The sequence below is a fragment of the Pseudophryne corroboree genome, chromosome 3, assembly GCF_028390025.1.
Source record: "Pseudophryne corroboree isolate aPseCor3 chromosome 3, aPseCor3.hap2, whole genome shotgun sequence".
NCBI lineage: Eukaryota > Metazoa > Chordata > Amphibia > Anura > Myobatrachidae > Pseudophryne > Pseudophryne corroboree.
The window spans coordinates 222072439-222089480 of record NC_086446.1 but is presented as its reverse complement, the minus strand read 5'-3'; the positions used below and the strand labels follow the sequence as shown (position 1 = coordinate 222089480).

General features: G+C 42.1%; 1 long non-coding RNA gene across 1 annotated transcript; it reads right to left on the bottom strand.

Moving 5' to 3' along the window:
* Positions 1 to 3287: 3287 nt before the first annotated feature.
* LOC135055140 (uncharacterized) lies at positions 3288 to 16561 on the bottom strand. Its single transcript, XR_010243653.1, has 3 exons — positions 16431 to 16561; positions 6475 to 6549; positions 3288 to 3522 (listed from the first exon to the last, which is right to left on the bottom strand). It is a non-coding gene; the product is annotated as an uncharacterized LOC135055140 (long non-coding RNA).
* Positions 16562 to 17042: the final 481 nt, after the last annotated feature.

The following is a 17042-nucleotide window of genomic DNA, read 5'->3' as shown; positions in this document are numbered from 1 at the left end:
TTATTTCATATTTTGTAGTCACCCATTGTGGTACACTCAAGTGCTGCCTCCTTTGTAATCCAAAAGAATTAGGGCCTGATTCAACATAGATTGCGACTTCAGCGCACACGCGTACACCGGTGCGTGCATGCGCAAGGTCTTAAACTTCGTTCTCTACAGCCGTAGGGGGCTACCCTTATCATGTGAGCGCTTAATTCGCATGTTAGCGGGGGGCGGAACACAGCATACCGAGCAGCCTTGCATGTTAGTGTAATGAGTTGTAGTTGTGTGAATAGTCGCACAACTACAACTCATGCTGAAATAGGCCCTTAGAACTATGAAGTTGCAACTGGAAGTTGCAATGTAAAAATAAAACTGTCCATCATTAATGGGCTATGCATGAAAGCAGCCACTATTTATCCTGCATGCAAGATAATAACATAACACAACCCCCCCCCCCCCCCCCCATGTATTTACACCATTATAGTGCTAGACTGTTTGCCAGGTGCCCACATCTTTTATGCTTTGCTCCCTATACCATACCTTCCAACTTTGAATGGGTCCGATGTGGAATACTCCTGCGCACCCATCCGAAAAGAGGGCAGGGACTTGGCAAAGGGGGCATGGCTAAGCGCCACTGCCGCGATTGCGAGCCACACCCCCCATTTTCCCTCACTGTGGGGGCAGTGCCAAGGCTCTCTCTGCTGCTGGCATGCCCCCAGTCCCTCTTGTCTCTGTGAATAGACGCTGCACAGCATCTATTCACCGCTGCTCTAGGGAGAGTAGTGACAGACAGGAGAATCCCAACTGCCCCCTCATCCCACCGGAACACTGGGACAGTCCCAAAAAGCAGGACTGTCCCGCAAAAGTTGGGACAGTTGGGAGACATACAATACTGAATCAGTCCTCTTTGCATATACTGTTTCACATATGCTGAGACTTAAGGATAGAGCATGCTCTTTGTGGTACTGAAAGGTTTTTTCAGGGGCTTATTAAACCCGTTTCCTGTGATTTTAGCGGTATATAGCCCTCACTTATTGTCTCACTGAATGCTCATTTGATATTCAGTCCCTGGCTTTATTTCAGAATACTAAGAAAGTTGATTTTATTGGCTATAAACATACAAAGTACAGTAGGAAATACAGCATGTTTCTATAGTAGAGCAATTTAAACATGCATGAGATAGACATAAGGATATTCTAACAAAGAATTAAGGATTAAGGGGCTAATTCAGTATGCCTCACATCAGCGCAGCAATCGCATACTGCCTATTCTGTGCGCAGTCCACATGTGCAAGACCTGCACTGCGCGTGCGCACACAGTGAGATGCGATCGCATCTCACTTATGCAAACGTCTGTTTGATTGACATGCAGGAGCATTCGCAGAGTGGAAGGGGGCTGTGTTGCGGGGTCACTGATTTTGCATTGGCCGGGCGTGTTGGCAGAAATGGGGGTGGGTTTGGGGCAGTCGCGTGTGACTTTACACGTGGCTGCTGCCACCCGAAAAACAGCTGCCTTCACAGCCTGGCTGCGGAGGCAGGGGGGCTTCCACAAATCTGTGATGCGATCGCAATTTCATTGTGATTAAGTCGTTGCTGGCCATTTACATGCTGGGCGGCCCCAGCATGCGATTGCAGCCAGTTGCAGTTATGCTAAAAACAAAACTGCAACTAAAGCTGAATGAGGTCCTAAGTATGTTTTGACGTTATTATGTTAAAAAACAGGGGCAGACTAGGTGGGCCAAGTGGTTCTTACCTGCCCTCAAATTCTATGTTTCTAACATAATGTGCGGTATTCAATTTGTCGCAAGGTTTACCTCACGACTAATTACCGGCAATAATTCCTGTGGCGCGAGGAAAGGCTATTCAATAAAATAGCCTTTTACCGGCTCAAAAAAATTGTGATTCAAGTGCGGAAAAACCTTGAGCTGCGGGGTTCAGTCTGGGGACTCGCATGCAGGACTGTAAACCCTGCTAATTGAATTGGTCCAGGGCCGGAAAGTAGTGGAGGGGTAAACCTTGTGTATAGGAATACTTATGGACAGGTTGTGGGCTCCAGAATATATCATTCCTTATTGCCACTATTTGCGGTGATAAGCACTTGGTTTTGGGACAATTTATCTTCACCCCTTAGTCAGGCCAGCTGCTCCAGTAGGCAACCATCCTGGCGATGCCCATAGAAAATACTTTTGCCACTAATAGCAGTGGTAAAAGTTTACACTGTGATATCTCCTGCATTAGAGGCTTTATAAATAGTGTTTTAACTTACATTAGTGTTGATCATGTGGAAACAGTTTTTTCGGGATCCCGGCAGGCGTGTAAATGCTGACGGCTGGAATCCTGACAGAAGCCCAGTATTCCCCCTCGGGTGGTGGTCCATGCCACCACTTGAGGGGGAATAGTATACTGTGGCACGCTAAGCTCCTCTCCGAGCCCGAAGTGAGGTGAGCCTGCGAGGGGACTCGCTGCACTTGCTGTCGGGATTCCGGCGTCGGTCTCCTGGCTGCCGGGATCCCATGCTGAATTCGTTTTTTCTATATGTTTGCTGGCGCCTTGATAAGCTCCTTATGTCTGTAGACTGTGACAAAACATTTGTATTAATGCAGTTCTATCTAGGCTACTTGCACTGAAAACACAATGTGTTAGATCACATGATGCACTTTTGTGTCAAAAGGTAAAGGATGCTCTACATTTTATGCATCAGAGGCTGAATGTTCTACACCAGGCGTAAGCAACATGTAGCACGCCAATGTGTATCATATCTCCAGTTATTCCTTATCTTCCCCATTGTAACCTATGTAGTGCACCCAAGATGGCTCCCTCTCCTGGTACTTTCATGGGTAGGATGAACAATACTTAGAACTGATAAACCGCTGGATATCCTTTCCCATTATTTCATATTTTGTATTCACCCGTTGTAGTGCGTCCAAGTGTTGATTCCTTAATAGTACAATTTCTCTCTGGTAAATGTAAAGCACATTGAGTGATTCTGGAGAAAAGTGCTATAAATAAATATAAGTATTAATAGCCAGAGCAATTTGTTTCATTGCCCTTAGATATAACATAAAGCGGGTCTCTGGATAACGTTGTGTTCAGAGCTGTACCATGTCTTAGGAATGCTCTGTCTGATGAATACTGTAAGTACAATGTTGAAGGAAGTCAGGGAGATTTAGCAATGTATTTACTAATACTCAGGAAAAGGCATGTACAAGCCAATATATCAATGTCATTAGAAGGTGGATAACCCCTTACTTTCAGTTGTCTTTATTACTAAAGCATCCAATTTCACTTAAAAAGAACAGATCATCATTTTAATTGCACAACACTTTAATACAATTTAAGTCATTGTAGTATAATGAGGTTGGGAAAAATATATATTTAGTTAAGGGGAAATATTATCGACACATTGTTTTCTGCAATACATCAGATAAATCCAATACTGGCACTTTTTGAACCAATCTTCACTTCTTCTTGAAACCACCTTTCACTTGTCCAATTGTCTTATCTCCAGCTTCTTTAGCAACTTGGCATCCTTTGTCTACAGCTGGAGTGGGAGAGAAATAATAGACAGTATTGGTACATTTAATGTGACTCCTTATGATAGACACTGGAAAGGGTTTATTGGGCAGGGCCTGAGCTTGCACTGGGGCGCCCTACCTTTGCACTGCTTCACCACACCAGCTTCTTAAATCAGCAGGTTGGAGGTGGTGATGGTATGCTCTGCTCCAGGCTAGATGAGCCAAGTGGTTCTTATCTGCCGTCAAATTCTATATTTCTGTGTTCCAAGGACTGGAATCAAAGCATTATGACCTATCCAAGCGCCACACTCCCAGTGTAACACTGTACTTGCCGATTCTGGCAAGTTCCACTCTGGCAGTTCCCTGGAGAGGATAGGACCAGGTGGGCAAACTGGGGATGGGGCACTAAGAATCAAATCATAGCAGCCTCACCTCCATTCATAGCAAAATGCATCATCATGCCCCATTGCCCTGTTCACTTCTGCCAATATGCACTGCTGGTGTTTTGCGGGAGGATTGCCAAATATTTCTGAAGCCCCTAATTTGGGAGTCTCCCAGAGGTTCCGGGAGAGTGGGCAAGTATGTGTAACACTGACATGAAGGAGCAGTATGTTCACTTGTAAGAAGCTGTTGGCTTCTCTTTCATGTCAACTGGTGTTCAGTGAGGGTGTCCCCCTGGGGCATTAAAAACACTGAGGTTGCCCCGTAATATATTTACGCCTCCTCTCCATATGGGAATATGATGCATATATTAATATTAGCCTATATAGTGAGAAAAAAGGGACAGTACAATGCATCACTTCTCATGAAGTATATAGTTTTGATAGGTGACAACAAATGTGTAATTAGGAGGGATCAGAGTGTGTTCTTGGATTTACTGTATGAGTCTAATATTATGGCTCAGATTTATCAAGCCTTGGAGAGTGATAAATAGCACAGTGATAAAGTACCAACCAATCTACTCCTAACTGCCATGTCACAGGCTATGTTTGAAAAATGACAGGAGCAGCAGTGGCGGAACTAGCGATCGGTGGGCCCAGGTGCGACAAAATGCTTTGGGCCCCCCATCCCATCCAAGTCCACCCCCTCACCCCTGGAGAAGATCTGGTGAGGGGGACCTGCTCAGGGCCAGAGAAATGGATACCTAGCAACAGTGCCGTAATTAGACATTTAAGCACTGTGTGCAAGAAACGGCATCGGAGCCCCACCCCTGCATGCAAAACAGGGGCAGTGCGCGCCGTAGGCGCGCTCAAAAATACATAGTGGCGTGGCTTTGTGGGGAAGGGGTGTGGCCACAAAATAATACCAATTCATAAAACGGTGCACAGTAGTCTCCATTATTCAAATTACGCCGCACAGTAGCACCACTACACCAGGTAGAGACCCTTTTACACCTTATGGCGGACAGATTCCTCTTTTTACACATTACAACAGACAGTGTCCCCTTTTTACACATTACAGCAGACAGCGTGCCCTTTTTACACATAACGGCAGACAGCTTCCCCTTTTTACACATAACGGCAGACAGCGTGCCCTTGTTACACATAGCGGCAGACAGCGTACACTTTTTACACATAACGGCGGTAGTTCCGCCTCTGAGGAGCAGATTGGTTGGTACTTTATCACCATGCTATTTATCACTCTCCAAGGCTTGATAAATCTGGTCCTATGTGTTTTATGGGTATGTGAGGTGTGGCCACACTCCTTTCTGGTACAGGACCTTGGCCAATCTCATATTGCCTGTGGTTTTATGATAACACCATGGGTTATGGGTAGGTGTCAGTTTTCTGTGGCGTAGTATATGGCAGCGTAGTGTAGGTTGCTGCATTTTGTGGAGCTTTGCATTGTGCAGGTCACAGCCAGAAGTATAACTATAGTGGGTGAGTGGGGTGCTATTGTTGTGGGACCTGGAGTCATAGGGGGCCTGTCACCCTTGTGTCCAGCACACATCGGTATCAATGCTGAACGGTGCAGTTATAACAGATGACGCCTTAATGAATACAGAACTTAACAGCAGATTTGGTGCAAGGGTCCAAGGGAAAGTAGAAAGTAATGTAATGTAAACTGGTTATACTGTGTGCAATAATGTGATCCAGGCACACCGCACACAGTATGGCATAATGTGTACTAACAGCACAGTGATGCATAATGTGAATAGGGGGCAGTACTATGAGGCATAACAGAAACAACTAGTGAGAAGTGTCTAGATGTGTTTGAGGCTCCTTCAAAATATTGATATGGGGTCTACAAAGTTATAGCTATGCGTCTGGATATTGTGCATTGTGCAGAGGGCAATTTAGTTTACAGTGTTACTTAGGATGGGTACCATCTTTGTATTGGGCTCAGTTGGTGGCATAGTGTCAGTATTATGCAGGGTGGCAGAGTTGACAAGAATTTAGCATAGTATAAAGTGTAATTACTATGTGAGACAGGGGGAGATGTACTAAGCCATGGAGGGTTTTGAAGTGTAGAGAGATAACGTATCAGCCAATTGGCCTCTTACTTCTGTGTTACAGACTGTGGGGCAGATGTATTAACCTGGAGAAGACATAAGGAAGTGATAAACCAGTGATATGTGAAAGGTGATAAAGGCACCAGCCAATCATCTCCTAACTGTTAATTTACATATTGGAGCTGATTGGCTGGTGCCTTTATCACCTTGCACATATCACTGGTTTATCACTTCCTTATGCCTTCTCCAGGTTAATATATCTGCCCCTGTGTTTGAAAAATGACAGGAGCTGATTAATTGGTAATTTAGCTCTCTCCACTTTATCACTCTCTAAATCTTAGTACATCTGCCCCATAATAGTTGTACTTTGGGCTACAGACCCTGTATATAAAGAACTGTACTGTACTCTTTATAAAAAAGCAAAAGGCCCTATTACTGGCATAAGTGATACATTATTCTTTCAGCTGTGATTGGGAGACTAATGATAAACAACTTCACCTAAACAAACGTGGAATCTTTTCCTTACCTTCTTCAGCGATTTTCTGTCCTTCTTGCACACACTGGTTGGCAGTATCCTGTACGGTCTCTTTTCCTTGTTTTACTGCAGTGGCGAAAGTGAACATGTACATTAGAAATGGGCAGGATTATAAAATGAACTGTTGCCATGGTGTGAGTCAACTCATTGCACATTTTGCTCAAGTACAAAAAGAAAATCTAGACACATTTTTCTTAGCCAAAAGTAGCATTCTACCAACACTAATATCATCACCACCACCATCATTAAATACACAGTCGAGTCACATTATTATGACCACCTCCTACAGTTGATGTTGGCAGCACGTAGCCCATGAAGTATGTTGTGTTGTGCGCTGGCTTGGTGGGTAAATAAGGTGTGTGATAGACGGTCTGGACAAATGTCACTCATTGCTGTCATGGGTACAAGGGGCAATTTTTTTCCGAGGTGCAAAAAGGGACGATTATCGGCTTTCAGGCCAAGGGTGGCAGTATTTCTGACACAACGTGCTGCTGTGGTGAAGGTGTATCGTGACTGGACATATAGCACCATTGCGAATAACAGACGTGGAAACTGCAGAGCACCACGTGCCATTGATGTGAGAGGTGAACATCAGCAACTAAGGTGCATGAGGGCCGAATGACATGCTACAGTGGAGCAACTCACCATCAAAATGAACATGGGGCTACCAGACGTGTATCTAAATTGACGGTTCAGCTTATCTAGCTGCTGTCTGAATATTCAAAGTAGGGGCAGACAAGTGCAAGTAAATTTCATTAAGGACATGTATATATAATATACCACCCCAGGAGCAACTATTCAGAGGAGGTCACAACTTTGGAAATGTCTCCTAGGAGGTTTATCATGTGCGGCTCCTTAAGACCTGTGAAAGGATACACGCTGATGATAATCATTATTGCTGGTAAAAATAAATAAATAAATAATAATAATAATAATAATAATAATAATAATAATAAAAGATCAAACTAATTGCTCCTAATAGCAACCCACTGAGCAGCAGCTTGTATGTTTGTGGAATAACGTGTCTGGTGGTTTGGGAGCCTGTGCTAGACGTGAGCTTCTGCCAGCCATACCAATTATTGGCTGATTTTCAACAGTCAACTGGAGTTCAGTTTTGAGGAAGGGAAACGAACCTAAGTCAATAATAGTTTTTGGGTTATTGGGTTATTGTGTTCAGCAGCATTGAAGAACTGATTAGCATATCCCACCGGGTGGGAAAAGTTGCTACTTTGGCCACTAGATGGGGCTCACATTTTAGACTAGCCTCTCTGATTTGTACATTAGTCATTAACTTGGGGTACATGCTAATAAAATGGTTTCTGTCATACATGCGAGCCACCAAAGTCTGTGTAGTTAAGTCAGTATGGGGAGTGTCTCCCAAATCCATATAAGGGATGGGATTAAAAGGCACAAACTTTGTACTTTGGCCTGTTTGTCTGTAGGTACTCTAGTAGTTTGTTCTGTGTGAGCTTTGTTTACAGTCCTCTTGAGTTGTTTTAGAGGTTATGGCTTATGACCGTGGTTCCCAAACTGTGTGCCTAGGCACCATGGTGTGCCACGAGGCTCTTGCAGGGGTGCCTCGGGTTGGTGGTCCAGGACCAAATAATATTAATTATGGTCAAAGCAAAATCAGTGCTAGTGGCTGCCAATCATAAAGCCTGTGGACAATCAGAAGCACAACTGTACACCACCACATAACTGACCCTAAGAAAGGCCGGAAGGCATAATTTACACAATATTTTTTTCCAGATTTATCAATAAGAAAAATTTTATCCTACGGAAAAAAACATTTGGGGACCACTGGCCTATGCTATTTAATTTTATGATTCACCACCGAATCAGCTATTGATTATCCCTTCAGATACTTCAGCCAGAAAGCACATTATGGGAAGAAAAGATCCTAGGTGGAACACGTCACTGTAGGGTCCCATAGGAACATTTCGAGGGAAGTGCTGTGTGATATCAGTCCACCCTCCTGAGTCACCCATCTGCTCTCAGAAGACTCGCCTGGTCTACTCTTTTGAGCATGTCTGGTGACTGAAGTCTCCTTTTGTTCTCATAAGAATGGGAACCTCTGTGTATTAGTAGCATTACTGGTTCTCCCTTACCTCTGGGCCTTCTACTGTAGCAGTCTCAAACCCCACCTGCAGTGGTGATAGTTCTGCCACTGTAGAGATTCCTGAAGAAATATTTCTTTTATATTTTTTTAATATTGACCAAAATAGTAAAAACAAATTAGTCCACAAGAAGTTTGATACATGTATTTCAAAATGTGCATGTATCTTCTCTCTTCAGTGCGTGCTGATTAGACCTGAAGACGAAAGATGATTTTATCCTAGATTACTTTGTTTTGCTTTTTGTTACTTTAAAACATGGCCATAACTACTGCTTGGCACTATGCAGGACTCTCCCAGCAAGTTATTGTCCAACACCAGAGAAGGCTCTCTATAAATTAGCTTGCCTTGCCTTTTGGACCGAGTTCCTGGCTTTGGGCTCCATGAGAGAGCTTTCATGATGCTATGGCACAGAAGTTAGATTTAAGAAACATCATAATGTCGCAACACAGCTGAGCAAATCCTTCACTTTCCCGAACCCTTAGATATATTACCACATTATCATCTTGTAGCAAAAATGTATTATTATTAATAAAATGTAGTGTTAATCCTTGCACAATGCTACAGATTTGACATGGTGGGAGTATAATTTATTATTTTAGTCAATATAAAATCAGCCTCAGAAAAGGGACATGATATTCCAGAGGAAAACATATATATATATTTGTTTTGTTTTGTTTTATGCACTTTTCAGCATTTGGAATCTTGAAAAAAACTTCTGTAATGCGTTGAAACGTTGGCTCTATTGCACAATGCTTTTTTGATTATAATGCACTGAACTGCTATGGATTTATAAATATTTGATTGTTTTTCAAAAAATCCGTGGAGTGCCGCCTGGTTCCTAAATTTTGGAGGTGACTAGCCAGTCCATACCAGGGAACCACATCATATATATATATATATATATATATATATATATATATATATATATATATAGACACATATATATATATATATATTTCAAATGCTGCATAGTAAGAATGCTTTCAAAAATAGAAGTGTTTAATAGATTGTTTATGTCAATTAACAAAATGCAGTATACCTGTATATATGTATTCACACATACATGCATATGTGTGTGGATATATATATATATATATATATATATATATATATATATATATACATACACATACATACATACATACACACATACTCGTAATTACTATACACTTGTTTTCTTTGGATGCTTATTGTATATCGTGTGGAAGCAAAAGAAAGAAAACTAAAAATCATAAACAAACCAATGAAATGGAAAGTTTTAGTCATCCATAGTTCTTTGTCTATGACCAGTCATTGTCAGTGAAGCGCAGACAGGTGGAATTATGGACATGTTTACAGACATTGTACCTGGGTGTGGTAAAAGAAACTGTAGATTTGTGCATGAATGACAAGCCTGGAAGGCCAGAGAGCCACAGGCATTATTCGTCCTGACATGGGTGTGGTTCCACCTGCATTACATACTGTACATATAATTGCAAAACCTGAATCCTCAGGGCACACCCTAAGCAGACACATTTATCAAAAAAATATTGACATGACTGTCAGCATAAGTTAGGTTGTAACTCAAGCACCTGTAAAGGTCATTATAGCAATTTTGTTTCCAAAAAAATCATTTGCTTCTTTCTACAAAAACGCTAGTTTACCAGCTGTGTCAGGGCCTGATACAGAGATGTTTATGCAGTTGAGTGAAATTTGGCCAACCGAACAGGCATCACAATTGCACTGCACACTCACCAAGGTACCTAGCAGTGAGGACTTCTTTGCAAATTAATTGACAGAGATGACCATTTTGGAAAGATTACGGGGAATGGCAGCTAAAATGCAGATATGTGGCGACCATTTTAGGGGTGTCTACACCTGCAATCACACATGTAGAAAACATGGTGCCAGCATCTCAGATCCTGTGGCCATTCTGCGCAACCATAAGGCTACTCAGATAGTCAAAGGTTCTGCGACCACCACTGTATGTTTGTACGCAGATGCTGAGATTTGCCAGGCCACTGGTGGGTGTCTCATCCATCTCCATACAGCTGCGTATGGGATCACTGCTGTGAATGCATTAACGTCCATCTCTGAATAAAGCTCTCAGTGGGATAATATATGTACTGTAGTCTTACCTATCAGCAATGCTGCAGATCTATATAGTTTATGAGGAGAGCACACAGGTTCCTTGAGACCCCCAATGACAAAGTTTGGTAATTTCATATTTTTAAGTTGCACCCACTGGCCATGTGTTTTTGCCAGGATCCGTTAAGGATCTGGGCGGTTGAGATCCCAGCAGTCGAAATACAGATGCCAGAATCCTGACACTGCTCTGAATGCCAACACCGGCAACCCAAATAGGGTCACAAGCCCGGCGCCGGAATCCCGACCGTCAGGATCCCAGTCGAGTGTGTGCCAGGATGCTGGAGAGATAAGCTGTGGAGAGAGAAGGTTAGGTTTAGGCTGCAGGGGGAGGATTAGGCTGCAGAAATGGGGGTTAGGGTTAGGCTGCGGGGAGAGGGGGTTAGGTTTAGGCACCCCCGTGGAGGGTTAGGTTTAGGCTGCTAGAAGGGAGGGTTAGGATTAGGGGGCAGGTAAGTATACTTACCTTCCCCCTGTCAAAATCGGGATGCCGTGGTCGGTATTTTGACTGCCGGCATTTCAATCCCAACCCGCTTTTACCATATGACTAAATTATTTGCTTTACAGCTGCAAAAAAATTATATTATTTTATATAAGAATTATTTTTCCAAAAAGCTTTTAGTATGAAATGAAAATATAGCACTAAGTAGCATTGTATTTCTGTTATGTTGCCGTGATGTAATGATATTGAGAACCTTTCTGGAGCCCAGTGTACTGTATACTGTATGTGTGATGCAGCCGATTTCTGACATGCACCATAGGTTTTGTCTAGACGTGTTTTTTCTCAGATGCAATATTTTCTTCTCTGTATTTATCTTAAATTATCTGCCAAATTGTACAGAATAAAAGGGCTAGCTAAGCACTCTGTGGCTGTGCGGATATGTATTGAGGGGAATTATGTAATGATTTAAATAAGGTACACATGCAGGAATACTAGAAGGGGGTTTCCAAATGCATGATTTTATGACGTGTGAAGGCAGCAGAACTAGCATTTAATAAGCCATAAGCTGCCTCATAGAAAGTGCTGTGTATGTAACTGACATCTGAAGGGTCAGCAATCACATTAAAGCCTTTAGATGTGGTAGTAGGGCTAACCCGCTTATGCTGATCATGTGCAACAGTCCCATCCCTTATACTACACATTGGGGGTCATTCCGACCAGTTTGCACGATGCGGTTCATCGCAGCGGTGTGAACAGGTTGGAACTGCGCATGCGCGGCAACGGCATTGCACAGGTGAGTCATTCCCCGGCGACAGCCGTGCATGCATCCGCCCTCCAAATGCCTGGACACGCCTGCATTCAGATCTCCATGCCCAGAAAACGGTAAGTTGACGCCCCGGAGCACCTTCCTCCTGTCAATCTTCTTGCGATTGGTGCATACGAAGAAAGCGGTCACAGCGGCGATAGCAAGAAGATTGATAGGAGGAAGGTGTTCCGGGGGTGTCAACTCGCCGTTTTCCGGGTGTGGAGATCTGAACACAAGCGTGTCCAGGCGTTTAGAGGGCGGATGTCTGACGTCAATTCCGGGACCTTCATCGCTGGATGCATCGCACAGGGTAAGTAACTGCAGGGCTAGTCTTGTTTTACACAAAACTTTTTAGCATAGCAGGGCTGCACAAGCGATCGCAGCTTTGCTATGCTAAAATACACTCCGCCATAGGTGGCGTCAAGTTGATCATACGAGCAGCAAAACGTTGCTACGTGCGATCAACTCAGAATGAGGGTCCTTGGCTCTAGTAAAATCATATTATCTTCTATTGTTATTCTGTCATGATTTGTGCCACTAGCCAGGTCAGAGGAGGGGGGATTTCAGTTGCCTGGAAACCACCCCTTTCCTCTGACCTGGCTAGGGTTTGCCTTTGAAAATTACCCAATGCTGTTTCGGATTACAACTGTGGATTAGTATTACTAGTAGAACTTTGTATTTTGTGTTGGTTCATGTATTTCACCTCTTTCCTGTTATCCTATTCTTTCCCCTATGTACATCATATAAAATAGTACACTTTGGGCCATTTTTATTTATTTATTAGCAGTTTCTTATATAGTGCAGCATATTCCGTTGCCCTTTATCATTAGTGGCAGTGAGGCCCTGAATATTTACACATAGAGATGATTAGGAATGTTTTTTTTTGGGGGCTATTTACCTGTGTGGTCATGCTAAGAGAGCTACTCTAGTAAGCAGCTGCCCTTGCGAATGCAAAACCTTGCACTTTACACTATCAGGATTTGAAACGTTAAACTGCCAGCTATGTTCCTGAGCATGTGTACTACAAGACCTGAAGGGAGTGGAAGGATCTGGAGAGATCACTCTTCACACTCAGATAACTCTTAACCTTGTTATAGGCAAGCTTTGAAGAATTTTACAGACTGGTAGGTAGATAGATAGATAGATAGATAGATAGATAGATAGATAGATAGATAGATAGTCAAATGGACACACCTTCTCATTCACTGGTTTTTACACTTAACCAGCATGGTTACCACAGCATTCTGTAGCGCCATGCCATCCCATCTGGGTTACTGGGGCCATCATTTGTTTTTCAACAAGACAATGACCCCAAACATACCTCCAGGCTATGTAAGGGCTACGTGACCAAGAAGGAAAGTGATGGAGTGCTGCGTCAGATGACCTGGCCTCCACAATCACCCGACCTAAACCCAACTGAGATGGTTTGGGATGAGTTGGACCGCAGAGTGAAGGAAAAGCAGCCAACAAGTGCTCAGCACCTCTGGGAACTCCTTCAAGACTGTTGAAAACCATTCCAGGAGACTATCTCATGAAGCTGATTGAGAGAATGCCAAGAGTATGCAAAGCTGTCATCAAAGCAAAAGGGAGCTACTTTGGGGAATCTAAAATATATTTTGATTTTGTTTAACACTTTTTTGTTTACAACATAATTCCATATGTGTTCTTTCATAGTTTTGATGTTTTCAGTATTAATCTACAATGTAGAAAATAATTAAAATAAATAAAAACCATTGAATGAGAAGGTGTGTCCAAACTTTTGAATAGATAGATAGATAGATAGATAGATAGATAGATAGATAGATAGATAGATAGATAGATAGATAGATAGATAGATAGATATGGGAACAAAGTGTCAGCTGCAGCTTTTAAACCAGTTGCTCTGTTAGTTTAATAAATACAGAAATGTGCACTAAAACACACTGGACAGAGCACTTTCCATTTATATATTTTACAGTTCTGTAATGATTACTTAATTACTGTAGTGTCTCTACTATTTATTTGCCATGTGTATGTTTTTACATATGAACAGAGATCTGAATTTGATGCAGGTTTATCATTAAACTTACCATTAAACAAAGGTTTACCATTAAACAAAGTATATTTTGTTCTACTGTAATGTGTAAAGCTTTGTGTAAATTATTCTTTGTGGTTTGCATTATCGTGGCTAACCCCGGCCATTTTTTCGATCCCAGGTATCGGAATTGAAAAAATGGTTAATCCCGGGATACCCGGGATTGGGTTTTTTCACTCTGTTTCCTCCTGCCCCGTCTCTCCCCACCCACCCCACAGACAAATCAACTAGCCAAACTACTGGGGTGGGTGGGTGGGTGAGACACTTCCTCCAGATGATGCTGAGGGCAGCGGGCACTGTATTGTCTGCAGGTGGAGTCGGGAGGAGCCGGCGGGTGACGGCTGCCGCACCATCGGTCTCAGCGGCGGCCGGCGGGTGACTGCGCAGCGTGACCTCATAGTCAGAGGTCATGCTGCGCAGGGGGAGGAGGGGGCAGGGCAGTGTTCAGAGGTCACGTTGCGGCGGCTGCGCAGGGGGAACTAGGAGGAGGGAGCCAGGCAGCTGAGGACGCTCAACGCTGCCCGGCATTAAAGGGCCACCTGACCCCTTAATCCCTGGGATTGGAGCTTCCAATCCCAGGATTGAATCCTGGCATATTTGTGGCCTAAATCCTGGGATCCTGCCGATCCAGATCCCAGGATTGGCCACCCTAGTTTGCATCTTTCCAAATGGTCTTACAAAATAAAAACTTTCATTTATGGCTTAGATTAAACTGGCTCACTTTAATTATATATGGGGTGCACTTTAATTATATATGGGGCTGCTTGACTACTAGAAAAGAAGACAAAGTCTATATCTAAGTGGTTTATTGGCTATACTGAATGCAAGAAACCTTTTTCTATTTACAATTAAGCTAACTGTATATCTTTATATTCCAGAAACCCTTTACTTAGAAATTATTGTATTATTTACCCTTCATTATGGTTGGAGAGTTTTTATTAAAAAAAAAAAAACAGTAAATTTTCATGTTCATGGACAGTTTAGCCCATTCTATAACCGACGTAATATGTTTATTATAAGATTTAAGAGTCAATTTCTGAGCATAAACCCATGTGGAATAAAATAGTTATTTGGGATAATTTAGAGTTGCATGATGCAGGAAAAACCGGGTACACACTTGTCCAATTCTCATCCAATCCAATCTTCAGGAGAACAGATCTCCAGTCACCAGACAAAGTTAGATGTGTGTACTTTCCTGAGACTGTTTGTCCAATTCTTCTCCCTATTTGGCCCAGTGGTGGCAGCTAGTGTTTCAAAGATTAGAAGATTGTGTACACAATCCTTTTGACATATGGTTTCAGCAGATGCAGATTGGAGATCTGCATCAAAATTGGACAGGGTCTCCAGTGGGATTGTGTCAACAGTCTGGTCTGGAGTTGGTCCCCAGACATTGGACAAGCATGTACCCAGCTTTAGAGACTAGAGAAGACAGTTCTTGTATAGGGAAAGCAATCTGAGCCAATTAAAATGACTGTACACTCTTCGCTGGCATGGGCTGTTTTCAGAACCATTGACCAGTGCAAAATAATTTCTTATTGCTGCAATATGCAGTGATTATAAATTGTTAATGTTGGGGTCAATTATACTTAAAAGACGATGCAATCACAATGTGTTTCCCAGAACTGAAAAGTCAGATATAGTATACAGACAACTGTCTGTTCTAAAATGCAACACCTTAGTCCAGTCTTTCCCAAACTGGGTGCCGCAGGGCACTTGCAGAGGTGCCACTGGTTGGTGACCCAGGACCAAATGAAATTATTTATGTTTAATGATATAGGCAAAAGTAGTGCTAGTGGCAGCCAATCTTAAAATATGTGGACAAACGTAAGTGTACCACCACATGACTGAACCTAAGGATGTCCACCACCACATAACTTGGCCTAAGGATGACAGGTAAGCACAATTGACTTAATTTAATTTTAATTTTTTTACTTTCTCAATGAGAAACTTTTGGCTTAGGAGTGCCGTGAAAAAATTCTGATACTCTAGGGCACTGAGACTCAGAAAAGTTTGTAAAACACTCTCTCTTAGTCAATTTCTGCAAATTATTATTAAATAACCCATATCACCATGTAATAATTAACAAACATTTTTCATGTCCGCTAACTAAATTCTGTATTTAAAAATGAGAATGTTGAAATAGTTAGGCACAAAAATAAAAAATAATTCCAAGAATTCTGCAAGCAAACAATATTATACTGGTACTAAAAAAAAAAAAAGATTAACATTGTTGCAACATTTCTTTTTTTTTTTATACAGAAAGGTTCTATATACTTTTATGTGTACTTTAGAACTGTCCTCAATGGATTTTAACTTGTCATAAGGAGTTCTGTTCTAATAGAAGGCAACTATTCTCTTATTACAAAATAAATTAACATTTCTTACCTATGTTGTCTGTATTTATACCAAGTCCAGACCCTTTATTTAAAAAAGACATATTGAAGCTGAATCACGTGCAGTTGACCCCTCAGGAAAACAGAACCAGTCACAAGATAAACAAAGTTGTTTAGAAGAGACAGCAGTGATGAGACTTTATGTGTGGTGGGATGCCCCTCCTTCTCCCCTCTGGCAAAATGTCCCCATTGGTCATCATTTTAACACACCACAGCATCTGTGTGGTTGTCATAATTAGATTATCAACAAGTAGCGGAATTAATTTTTGAGCAGCATTGTTTTCTATTCCCTCCAGGCTGGGTGGAGAATTCATGCTGGAAAATTCCAGCCTGGTAGATGAGACATTGCCTCTGGCAGAAAAATAGTTTGTTATTTAATGCACATTCAGTATGACAGTCAAATATGTTGAACATTGCCCTTCCTTTCTTTTTTCTCTACTTCATTCTCATGTTTTTCATAAAATTAACTTATTATCTCCATATACAATTACAAGTTAGGGGTTGATGTATCAAGAAGTGAAACAAGTAAAGTGGACCAGTGGAGAAATTGTCCATAGTAACCAATCAGCTTCTACCCATCATTTTGTAGAATGCACTTGATAAA